The 12,243-nt window shown below is 40.9% G+C and overlaps 1 protein-coding gene across 1 annotated transcript in view; it reads right to left on the bottom strand.

Moving 5' to 3' along the window:
- Positions 1 to 12,243, bottom strand: part of GFRA1 (GDNF family receptor alpha 1) — a 233,665-nt gene that overhangs the window by 161,150 nt on the left and 60,272 nt on the right. The gene's annotated exons all lie outside the window — the stretch shown is intronic.

The raw sequence follows: 12,243 nt of genomic DNA, 5'->3' as shown, positions 1-12,243 counted from the left end.
CCTACAAGCTTTTAAGCTAAAAGCCAGCATGAGATATATCCACAAAGAGACCTGACCCTTCTCCCTGCAACTAAAAGTCTCTTGGAAGTTTTAAGCTAATAGTCTATATGAAATTCTTATTGTTGTAACTTTGCCTTGTTTCCCAGCCATACCTGACTAACTACATCCTACAGAGGACAGAAATAATGCATAGGAAGTGAATATAAAAATTAGCTATTATCCAGCCCCACCAGCACTCCCAGGCACAGAGCAGTCCCACACTGCCTTAACCATCGGCTGCTCCCTGTGGCTCTCTGCTCTGGGTGCTGGGGGGAGGGAGGCTTTGTGCACTGACCCCTCCCCCAGCCCAATCTATCAGCCCTTATTGGCCAGAAACTGGCCAATGAGGACTAAGAGATTGGGCTGGGAATGGGGGCAGTATACAAAGCCTCCCCCCTTCCCCTGGCATCTGGAGCAGACACACACATGGAGCCTCCAGACATTTTGAGCAGGATGGGGCTGTGGCAGGCAGAGAGCCAGCCTTGGGGTTTATGTGACTGCACCCCTTGAGGGTGTTTGCCAGTGTGCTGATAAAGCCACTGACGCTCACCTCCTTGCTCTCTGGGGCATCTTACCACTGTCCTGCTGAGCCAAATATCTTGGTCTCCCCCAGGCATGGCACAGAACTGAGATTACTGCATTAAGAGCAATGCAGTTTCAGGCATGGTTTCCAGGAAACCACCTCCAAATGGGATAAGAACCCCAAATAAATAATTCAGACAAACCCTCTTTAACAATGAAAGGAGGATGTACCCACTGATTGTTCCCCCAGGCAACAATTATTTACACTGGGCTGATTAATAAATAAAAGTGATTGTATTAAGTACAAACAGTAGAATTTTAGTGGTTACAAATGAAAACAGCAAAGTAAATTCCAAATTTAAAGTCACAGAAAATTCATAGCTAGTTCTAACACATTAAAGCTTTTTGCAAACTGATCCTCAAATGGGGATATAAGTGAGCAAAAAGTTGACTACCTGATAAGCCTAGGCTCATCGGGTAGCAGAGTCAGATGCTCGACTGCTCACTTTACCCTCCCCTTGCTGTCTCTTTATCAGGCAAGGGAGCAGAGAAGCTGGAGCCAGTGCTGGAGAGAGCCGGCTTAAAAGCTGGGATCTCCCGTGGACAGGGGTTGCTGCCACAAAGCAACCACTGTCCATGGTGGCCTGGGATGGCCACAGGCAGAGGCTGCTCCAGCCTGGCTACGAACACAGCGCCTGAGCAATCCCGGTTCAGTCCCAGCTTGTGCGAGGTCCAGGACCTACCCGCACTAAGCCTCTGCAATTTAAACGTACTAAGATCTGGGCTACCTGAAAAGCAGCAGTAGGGATAGCTCCTGGACATTGAGTGAGCCTCCCCTATCAACAAACTACATAGTTGATAAACTTTGTTAGTGGATTGCCCACCTGAGAAAATCCTTGCCCTAAAATATTCTTATTTCAGCTAAGCCCCCAAACCAGGGAAGATCTTTTCCTCCCTGGTGACTTTGGCTCTTTCTTGGGTGTCTCAAGCCAGCCAAAGTAAAAAAGCCTGAAAACTTTGCATTGTAAACAGACTTCCTTTTGGACAGGAATTCTTTGTTTCTACACTTCACCCTTCAACAGAAATGACCTGTTTAGACCCTACCAGTTTGGGTAGTCACATGTGTTCCTAAGACCAACCACTACTAAACGGAAAAAGGAGGCTCTTTACACACGTGATCACCCAGACATTGAGGTGTCAGAGGCTGGAAGCACCCTTAGTGTTTTCATGTGCACATTTAAAACCATAAACCATTCCCTACCCCATCTCTCTAACTTTACACACACACACACACACACACACACACACACACACACACACACACACACACACACACACACACACAATTACATACACCAAAATAAGATCTACACACACACACACACACACACACAATTACATACACCAAAATAAGATCTACAGATCCAGGAGACTGCGACATTAAAATTGCTAGGCTTCACGAGGTATTTTGCCCAAAGCATCTTCAAGTTATGCATATTTGTATCCATGAGACAACTTCATAAAGTCGGGGGAGGGAGGGGGGGAGGTCGGGTCCATCACAAGGGATCTCCCACATCTTAATAGAGTGTCTAAGCACTGCGATATAGGATATACTGAAGTGGGGCTCTCTTAATCTCTCCTGTCATTGGAGTGTTAAAGAACACAGACGTGCATGCAAACGAGTGACTGCGTGAGCAAGCAAGAACAATTCCATAGCTTGATGTTTAAAGGCTCACACATGGGAGATGAAGGACCCAAGGCCCAGTTTTCCTGTTCTCCAGGTCTCTTGATTCCCTGTCCATTGTCTTATCCACTGGACAGCATTGTCTCCAAATGGACTGAAGAGATTCTCTCTCAAAAGCAAGAGATAGAACAACACACAAAGACTCATTAGTGGTAGAAGGGAAGGCTTGAAATCAGACTGCCTGAGAATAAGGAAGCAACACAGTAATTCAGGTTGAACCTCTCTTGTTCGGCAGCCTCAGGACTGAAGTGGTCCCGAACAAGGGAATTTGCTAGAGCAGGACAGGAATCCAGCTACACCTGGGGCTCCCCTCCTGGCAGCTGCCTCAGGAAAACCTGGAGATCTGACCACCTCCTGTCCACCTGCTTGGGTCTGGTGCCCCCAGCCCGCTTGCGGGGCTCAGCTCCACGCCCCCAGCCCTGAGAGGGGCAGCAGCTGCTTCTAGGGTTCCCCAGCTCTGGCCCTGCACACAGTGGCGGCTGCTTCTGGGACTGCCCAGCTCTAGTCCCTGGCCCCATGCAGTGGCAGCTGCTCCCAGGGTTCCTCAGACACTCAAAAGCAGCTGGGTGGCAGCTGTTCCCAGGGCTATCTACCCTCAGGTCATTGCCCCGGCAGACCAGGGTGTCTCGGGCGAGTGAGGTTCAACCTGTAGTTTGAATGAACTCTGAAGTCAAAAGTAAAATATTATTTCTTGGTGGTCCTTCATCATGAGTCATAGTCACAGAATCATAGAACACTAGAACTGGAAGGGAACCTCGAGAAGTCATCAAGTCCAGTCCCCGGCCCTCACAGCAGGACTCAGTACCATCTAGACCATGCCTGATAGATGTCTATCTAACCTGCTATTAAATATCTCCAGAGATGGAGATTTCACAACCCCCCCTAGGCAACTTATTCCAGCGTTTAACCACCCTGACAGTTAGGAAGTTTTTCCTAATGTCCAACCTAAACCTCTACTGCTGCAGTTTAAGCCCATTGCTTCTTGTCCTACTCTCAGAGGCTAAGGAGAACAATTTTTCTCCCTCCTCCTTGTGACACCCTTTTAGATACCTGAAAGCCGCTATCATGTCCCCTCTCAGTCTTCTTCTTTCCAAACTAAAAAAGACCAGTTCTTTCAGTCTTCCTTTATAGGTCATGTTCTCTAGACATTTAATCATTCTTGTTGCTCTTCTCTGGACCTTCTCCAATTTCTCCACATCTTTCTTGAAATGTGGTGCCCAGAGCTGGACAGAATACTCCAATTGAGGCCTGATCAGTGCAGAGTAGAGCGGAAGAATGACTTCTCCTGTCTTGTTCACAACACACCTGTTAATGCATCCCAGAATCTTGTTTGCTTTTTTTAACAATAGCATCACACTGTTCACTCATATTTAGCTTGTAATCCACTATGAGGCCTAGATCTCTTTCTGCAGTACTCCTTCCTAGACAGTCACTTCCCACTTAAGAAGGAACAATCAGTCTCTCACATATAAAGTGGATTACTTTGCATTTGTCCTTATTAAACTTCATCCTGTTTACCTCAGACCATTTCTACAGTTTATCCAGATCATTTTGAATTATGATCCTATCCTCCAAAGCAAGTTATAACCCCTCCCAACTTGGTATCATCTGCAAACTTAATAAGTGTACTCTCTATGCCACTACCTAAAACGTTGATGAAGATATTGAACAAAACCAGTTCCAAAACAGATCCCCATGGAACTCCACTTGTTATGCCCTTTCAGCAGGATTGTGAACTGTTAATAACTTCTCCCTGAGAATGGTTATTCAGCCAGTTATGCACCCATCTTATAGTAGCCCCATCTAAGTTGTACTTGCCTAGTTTATTGATAAGAATATCATGTGAAACCGTATCAAATGCCTTACTAAAGTCTAAGTATACTATGTCCACCTCTTCTCCCTTATCCACAAGACTCGTTATCCTATCAAAGAAAGCTATCCGATTGGTTTGACATGATTGGTTCTTTACAAATCCGTGCTGGCTGTTACCTATCACCTTATTATCTTCCAGGTGTTTGCAGATGAATTCCTTAATTACTTGTTCCATTATCTTTCCTGGCACAGAAGGTAAACTGACTGGTCTGTAGTTTCCTGGGTTGTTCTTATTTTCTTTTTTATAGATGGGCACTATATTTGCTCTTTTCCAGTCCTCTGGAATCTCTCCAGTCTTCCATGATTTTTGAAAGATGATAGCTAAAGGCTCAGATACCTCCTCTACCAGCTTCTTGAGTATTCTAGGATGCATTTAATCAGGCTTTAGTGACTTGTGGATATCTAACTTTAAGTGATTTTTAACTTGTTCTTTTTTTATTTTAATCTTCTAAACCTACCTCCTTCCCACTAGCATTCACTATGTTAGGCATTCCTTCATCGTCAGACTTTTTGGTGAAAACCAAAACAAAGAAGTCATTAAGTACCTCTGCCATTTCCAAGTTTCCTGTTATTGTTTCTCCCTCCTCATTGAGCAGTGGGCCTACCCAGTCCTTGGTCTTCCTCTTGCTTCTAATATAGTTATAGAATGTCTTCTTGTTTCCCTTTATGTCTGTAGCTAGTTTGAGCTCATTGTGTGCCTTTCCCTTTCTAATCTTGCCCCGGCATATTTGTATTGCTTGCTTATATTTATTCTTTGTAATTTGTCCTAGTTTCCACTTTTTATAGGACTCCTTTTTTATTTTTAGATCATGCAAGATCTCCTGGTTAAGCCAAAGTGGTCTTTTGCCATACTTGCTATCTTTCCTACGCAGTGGAATAGCTTGCTTTTGGGCCCTTAATAATGTCCCTTTGAAAAACTGCCAACTCTCTTCAGTTGTTTTCCCCCTTCATCTTGCTTCCCATGGGACCTTATCTACCAGTTCTCTGAGCTTACCAACATCTGCCCAGAGATCAAAATTAAAGATTCATGGAAAAGCATATTCTTCCCCTTGCGGTTAATTTCAGAGAAGACTTGCACAAACAAAATACATTTACTGGAGCACCAACCAGACTGGCTTTCTGTAAAGATATATCTAGCGCTACTTGTGTTTGAGTACCTTGAAATTAAAATAGTCCCATAAGTCATGAGAAAGCGGATCTATTTAGGGTTTGATTTTTTTTTTTTTGAGGCTGAAAGGGGCATTCCAGCAAGTATGCATCAAAATCAGGTAAAAAGACCTTGCATCAAAAACAGTTGAAAAGAAGGGTGGTAAGCCTTAAAGTGCATTTTGTTCCCATATAGTAAGAAGGGCAAGTGCTTGGTGCAAAGCAGTTTGGTATAAATGTAATAATTTCTGGATATCTGCCAGTACTAAGGTTGAAAAGCAATATTACAAGGCTTCTATGATGACAGCCTACTGGGAGACATTTGTTGAAAATTGCTTTGCCTATCATTTAGTCAGCAAAAAACCCACACAGTGCTAGTTATGTTAGAACTGTGTCAAGTGTGCATCTATAAATGATTCCAATTGTAAGCTTATAAAGCCCCCATATAGGTGCAATCACTATAAAAGCTTAGCATTCCTGTTCTATTCTTTTACATTGGAAAGCCTTATATATTTTCACCATATGCTGCTCAGATAAGTGCGTATAATTATAAAGAAAGCATGCTCTCAGATTTAAATTCAAGTTTCAAAAATTAAAATTAAAAATTACTTTTTGACAACAGCCAATAAAGTTTTCAATGGTTACCCTGTGAACAAGCAGAAGCCTTAAATCTTGCATCAAATAAACAATGTATTTTTAACTATAACCTTTTACTCTGCTGGAAGTGGTAACTTACACAAGTGCTAAATTGTAGTGTTTTAACTACATGATGTCTGTCTTCTAAAGTCCTCCAAATACATGAAAACAGTTTAAAGTAATTGGAATGAAACTAGCAGAAGGAAGGGCTAACCCTCAAATTTTCAAAGCACTTATAGATTTTAGCTATGTGACTCCCATTCAAGTTAATGGCAATCACTGAGCTAACTATGAGAACTGTTTCAAAAGTTGAAGAGTAAATGTCCAGCAGTTGTTTTTAAAAAATGTTTAACAAATTAAAATTTCTACATATTCTGCAATTACTTTGGATTGTGTAATGATTTCTTTTATATAATAGTCATTTTGCTTTTGCAACTGCTCCAGAGAACTGTAGGATTTATGGATTAGGTAAGTAACCCTCATTCTCATGAAAACTAATAATTACTATACTTAGACATCAGTGGTTAGGAAAAATTGCCTAAATTTCTTTCTTTTCTATTTAAGAGCTAACTTTAGAACTTCTAGATCTCCAAATCAAACTACTTTAAAGGGATCGTACATGGGGTCAAAGATGGCTGAGTTTAATATACATTCCTTCAATATGATGCATCATAATGCTACTTTTCTCCTTTAAGGGATACCCTTTTTCTGTTTTGGCATATGTTATGCAGGGATTCAAAATCTATTTATCTACTTCTTAAGCATGTGTAGGAAGCCTTCCAAGGCAAATACCATCAGAATTAAAGCGTAATTTAAAAAGCACCACGATTCTAACCCTTATTCTGGAAGATATTATCTTCCAAAGAGAACCAAATGTAAACCAATGCTGTGATGTTTTCCAAAATCTACAGACTCCCATCTTGTATGTCTTTAAGGGTTCAAAGGATAAATAATGCTGAGATTTCAGTACATAAGTCAGTAAAAGCTGTTATTTGGTTTCAGCACAGGTTTAATTTACATTAGTTTGATTATTCCTAACAACTATTTATAAAGGCCCAATCCACCTCCGATTAACATAAATGGCCGGAATCCCAGTCATTTAAATGGGATTTGTATTGGGCCCTAAAGTTAAAACCAATTACAGTTCCCAATACCTCACACACACTCCATGGAGAAAGAAGAGACAAAAAAAAAAAAAAAAAACCCCACAGAAAGACAAACAAAGTCATTGCTTGATATTGAATCAGAATCAGACATGTAAAAGTAAAATTAGAGATTTTCCTGAGTGTAGTAGCAGTCCTATTAGAGGCTATATGCATAACTAAGTGATAGTGAAAGATTCTCCTTTGACACTCTACTAATAGAGGTTTATGTTTTTAAAGATGAACATGAAGTCTATTTCTATATTAAATATATGAAAAATAGTGGACTGCTGTCATTAAGGTTACTCCAGTTTTGGTTGCTTAGGACATTTTTTGTAACTGCTGCAATATGTAAATTGTCTTCTGAGATCTCTGGAACATTCCTCTTCTATTTGGGCCAGGTTTATAACAAGAAAATACTTTTTCCTCATATCAGTAATTTGAAAATAAGCTATTTAATATTTTTGCAAGTGCAAAAGAGTTTACTGTGGGTTCAGTTCAAGTCAATTTTTTTCCCCAGTCAAACCAAATTCCTCGATCCCTACTCAAAAGTCATCAAGCCAGAGACTTCCAAGGCTAAAATTCAGCTCTTTCCTATACACTGTATATTCAATAGAGTTTGACTCATCTGTAAAAGAACTAAATTTGGCCCCAAATCTGATCTCTCATATCCCTGTCATCTATCTAGATCACGAAAAGAAAAAATTAAAAATAAAATAACAGTATCATTGTCCACTGGGAGAAGTGGGCTAGATACAACTGTGGAGGCAGAGATGCCAGCTGACATTTGCCAGCATATAGCCTTCTATGGAGAAAACCCGTGCAAAGTTAGATTTTCGTGGATAAGCACTGATTTGACATGAAGTCAGACAAACCTATCCATAGTTAGTGACATGTAGCTATAACATTGAAGACAAAATGGTACATTTTCAGAAAAATTGAGAAATCCTCCTACTGAATCAAGTATGACACAAACAACTAAAATCGTTCTCCTGAGACTTTTAAATAATTGTTTCTATCATTCTAGTCTGTTCACCATTCTATGAAGAACTCATCACCACTTCCCACTGACCACATAGGTATATGCTTTGCCTAGAGGTCAGTGACGGAAAAATAGAGCTCAAGAACAGGTATGTGGAGCTGGAGAATGAAGGAGGAGTACAGCAGGTAGATAATGAAGATGGAAGGGTGAGGAAGAAGCGAAGAGTGGCTAGTCCCATAGATAAAGGGGAAGACTTAATCGAGACAACACCAATAATGAGCATTATGAGGATACAGGATGGGTTAAAGAGGATTACAAGGGAAAATAGGAATGGCAAGGACTTGCAGCCAGAGGAAGCTAGAGATAGACCAGAGAATTTCACTGTCGCTAGGAAAAGGCAGGTCTATGTGATTGGGGACTCCTTATTGAGAAGAATAGATAGGCCTGTAACCAGAGCTGATCCAAAGAATAGAAGGGTGTGCTGTCTGCCAGGTGCTAAGATACGAGACGTGGAACTGAGGTTGAAGAGGATTATTAAGGGAGCAGGAAGGAATCCATTGATCATCCTTCATGTAGGAACAAATGATACGGCTAGATTCTCACTGGAACGAATTAAGGGAGACTATGCTAGGCTGGGGAGGATGCTCAAGGAAATTGAGGCTCAGATGATCTTAAGTGGGATTCTGCCTGTTCCTAGAGAAGGGCAACTAAGATGTGACAGGATTATGATGATCAATAGATGGCTTAGGCAGTGGTGCTATAAGGAGGGCTTTGGGATGTATGGTCACTGGGAGGCATTTATGGACAGAGGACTGTTCTCTAGAGATGGACTTCACCTAAGTAGGGAGGGAAATAGACTTCTAGGATGGAGGCTGGCTCAACTGATTTAAGAGAGCTTTAAACTAGGAATTTGGGGGAGACGGTTGGGAGATGCCCAGGTAATTTCTACGCCAGATTTTAACACTGAGAGGGAGGAAAACCAAGAAAGAAAGGATATAGCTGGGGGTAGGAGAATGAACATGAGGAAGGGTGGGGTGGATACTAGTCTAATAGGTCATATTGGAGGTATAACGTCCGTGCCAAATTGGGTAAAGAATGTGAATGAGGCCTAAAAGCAAAAATTAAGATGTTTGTACACCAATGCGAGTAGCCTAGGTAACAAAAAGGAGGAACTAGAGCTATTGGTCCAGGAAGTGAAACCAGATATTATAGGAATAACAGAAACATGGTGGAATACTAGGCATGACTAGAGTACAGGTATTGAAGGGTATGTGCTGTCTAGGAAAGACAGAAATAAGGGTAAAGATGGTGGAGTCGCATTGTATATCAAAGATAGATTGTAAAGAAATAAAAAGTGATGGAATGGAGAAGACAGAGTCTGTTTGGGCAAAAATCACATTGGGAAAGAAAACTATCAGATCCTCCCCTGGGATAGTGCTTGGCGCGTGTTATAGACCACCAGGATCCAATTTGGATATGGATAGAGACCTCTTCAATGTTTTTAATGAAGTAAATACTCATGGAAACTGTGTAATCATGGGAGATTTCAACTTTCCAGCTATAGACTGGAGAACAAGTGCTAGTAATAGTAATAGGGCTCAGATTTTCCTAGCTGTGATAGCTGATGAATTCCTTCATCAAGTAGTTGAATCAACAAGCGGGGATGCTATTTTAGATTTGGTTTTGGTGAGTAGCGAGGACCTCTAGATGAAATAGTTGTAGGAGACAATCTTGGCTCAAGTGATCATGAGCTAATTCAGTTCAAATTAAATGGAAGGATAAACAAAAATAAATATGAGACTAGGGTTTTTGATTTCAAAAGGGCTAACTTTAATAAATTAAGGAAATTAGTTAGGGAAGTTGATTGGACTAAAGAAATTATGGACCTTAAAGTGGAGACGGCCTGGAATTATTTTAAGTTAAAGTTGCAGAAGCTGTCAGAAGCCTGTATCCCTAGAAAAGGGAAAAAAATTATAGGCAGGTATGTTAGACCAAGCTGGATGAGCAAGCATCTCAGAGAGGTGATTAAGAAAAAGCAGAAAGCATATAAGGAGTGGAAAATGGGAGGAATCAGTAAAGAAAGCTATCTTATTGAGGTTAGAGCATGTAGGGACAAAGTGAGAAAGGCTAAAAGTCAGGTAGAGTTGGACCTTGCAAAGGGAATTAAAATCAATAGTAAAAGGTTTTATAGCCATATAAATAGGAAAAAAATGAAAAAAGAAGAAGTAGGACCGCTAATTACTAAGGATGGAGTGGAGGTTAAGGATAATTTAGGAATGGCCCAATATTTGAACAAATACTTTGCTTCAGTCTTTAATGAGGCTAATGAAGAGCTTAGGGATAAATGGTAACTTAACAAATGGGACTAAAGATATGGAGGTAGATATTACCATATCCGACGTAAAAGCCAAACTTGAACAGCTTAATGGGAGTAAATCGGGGGGCCCAGATAAACTTCATCCAAGAATATTAAAGGAACTGGCACATGAACTTGCAAGTCCATTGCACAAGTTTTTAATAAATCTCTAAACTCAGGGGTTGTACCATTTGACTGGACAATTGCTAATATAGTTCCTATTTTTAAGAAAGGGGAAAAAAAAGCAACCCGGGTAACTATAGGCCTGTTAGTTTGACATCTGTAGTATGTAAAATCCTGGAAAAAAATGCTGAAGGAGAAAGTAGTTGGAGACATTGAGGCTAATGGCAATTGGGACAAATTACAACATGGTTTTACAAAAGGTAGATTGTGCCAAACCAACCTGATCTCCTTTTTTGAGAAAGTAACAGATTTTTTAGATAAAGGAAATGCAGTAGATCTAATCTACCTCGACTTTAGTAAGGCATTTGATACAGTACCACAAGGGGAATTATTGGTTAAATTGGAAATGATAGGGATTAATATGAAAGTTGAGAGGTGGATAAGCAACTGGTTAAAGAGGAGACTACAGCGGGTCATATTGAAAGGTGAACTGTCAGGTTGGAGGAAGGTTACTAGCGGAGCTCCTCAGGGATCAGTTTTGGGGCCAATTTTATTTAATCTTTTTATTGCTGATCTTGGCACCAAAAATGGAAGTGTCCTAATAAAATTTGCGGATGACACAAAGTTGGGAGCTATTGCCAATTCAGAAAAGGATCGGGATATCATACAGGAAGATCTGGATGATCTTGTAAATTGGAGTGATAGCAATAGGATGAAATTTAATAGTGAGAAGTGTAAGGTTATGCATTTAGGGATTAACAACAAGAATTTTAATTATAAGCTGGGGACACATCAGTTGGAAGTAACAGAGGAGGAGAAGGACCTCGGAGTCCTGGTTGATTATAGAATGACTATGAGCCGCCATTGTGACATGGCCGTGAAAAAGGCAAATACGATCTTGGGATGTATTAGGCGAGGTATTTCCAGTAGGGATAAGGACGTGTTAGTGCCATTATACAAGGCACTGGTGAGACCCCATTTGGAATACTGTGTGCAGTTCTGGTCTCCCATGTTTAAGAAGGATGAATTCAAACTGGAACAGGTACAAAGAAGGGCCACTAGGATGATCCGAGGAATGGAAAACCTGTCTTATGAAAGGAGACTCAAGGAGCTTGGCTTGTTTACCTTAACCAAAAGAAGGCTGAGGGGGGACATGATTGCACTTTTTAAATATATTAGAGGGATAAATACCAGGTAAGGAGAGGAATTATTTAAGCTTAATACCAATGTGGACACAAGAACAAATGGATAGAAGCTGGCTAGTAGGAAGTTTAGACTTGAAATTAGACGAAGGTTTCTAACCATTAGAGGAGTGAGGTTCTGCAACGGCCTTCCAAGGGAAGTAGTGGGGGCAAAAGATCTATCTGGCTTCAAGATTAAACTAGATGGGTTTATGAAGGGGATGGTTTGATGAGATAACATGATCTTGGTAACATGATCTTGGTAACTAACTGACCATTCATTATCAGTGGGAAATAGGTCAATGGAGGGATGATAGGAATTACTAGAGAACTTTCTGGGTGTCTGGCTGATGAGTCTTGCCCACATGCTCAGGGTTTAGCTGATCACCATATTTGAGGTCGGGAAGGAATTTTCCTCCAGAGTAGATTGGCAGAGGCCCTGGAGGTTTTTCGCCTTCTTCTGTAGCATGGAGTACAGATCACAGCTAGAGGATTCTCTG

Source organism: Pelodiscus sinensis, chromosome 8 (assembly GCF_052426305.1).
Source record: "Pelodiscus sinensis isolate ZL-2025 chromosome 8, ASM5242630v1, whole genome shotgun sequence".
NCBI classification, from domain to species: Eukaryota; Metazoa; Chordata; order Testudines; family Trionychidae; genus Pelodiscus; species Pelodiscus sinensis.
Note: the sequence above shows the minus strand (reverse complement) of the source record. Positions and strands in the feature narration are given on the sequence as shown.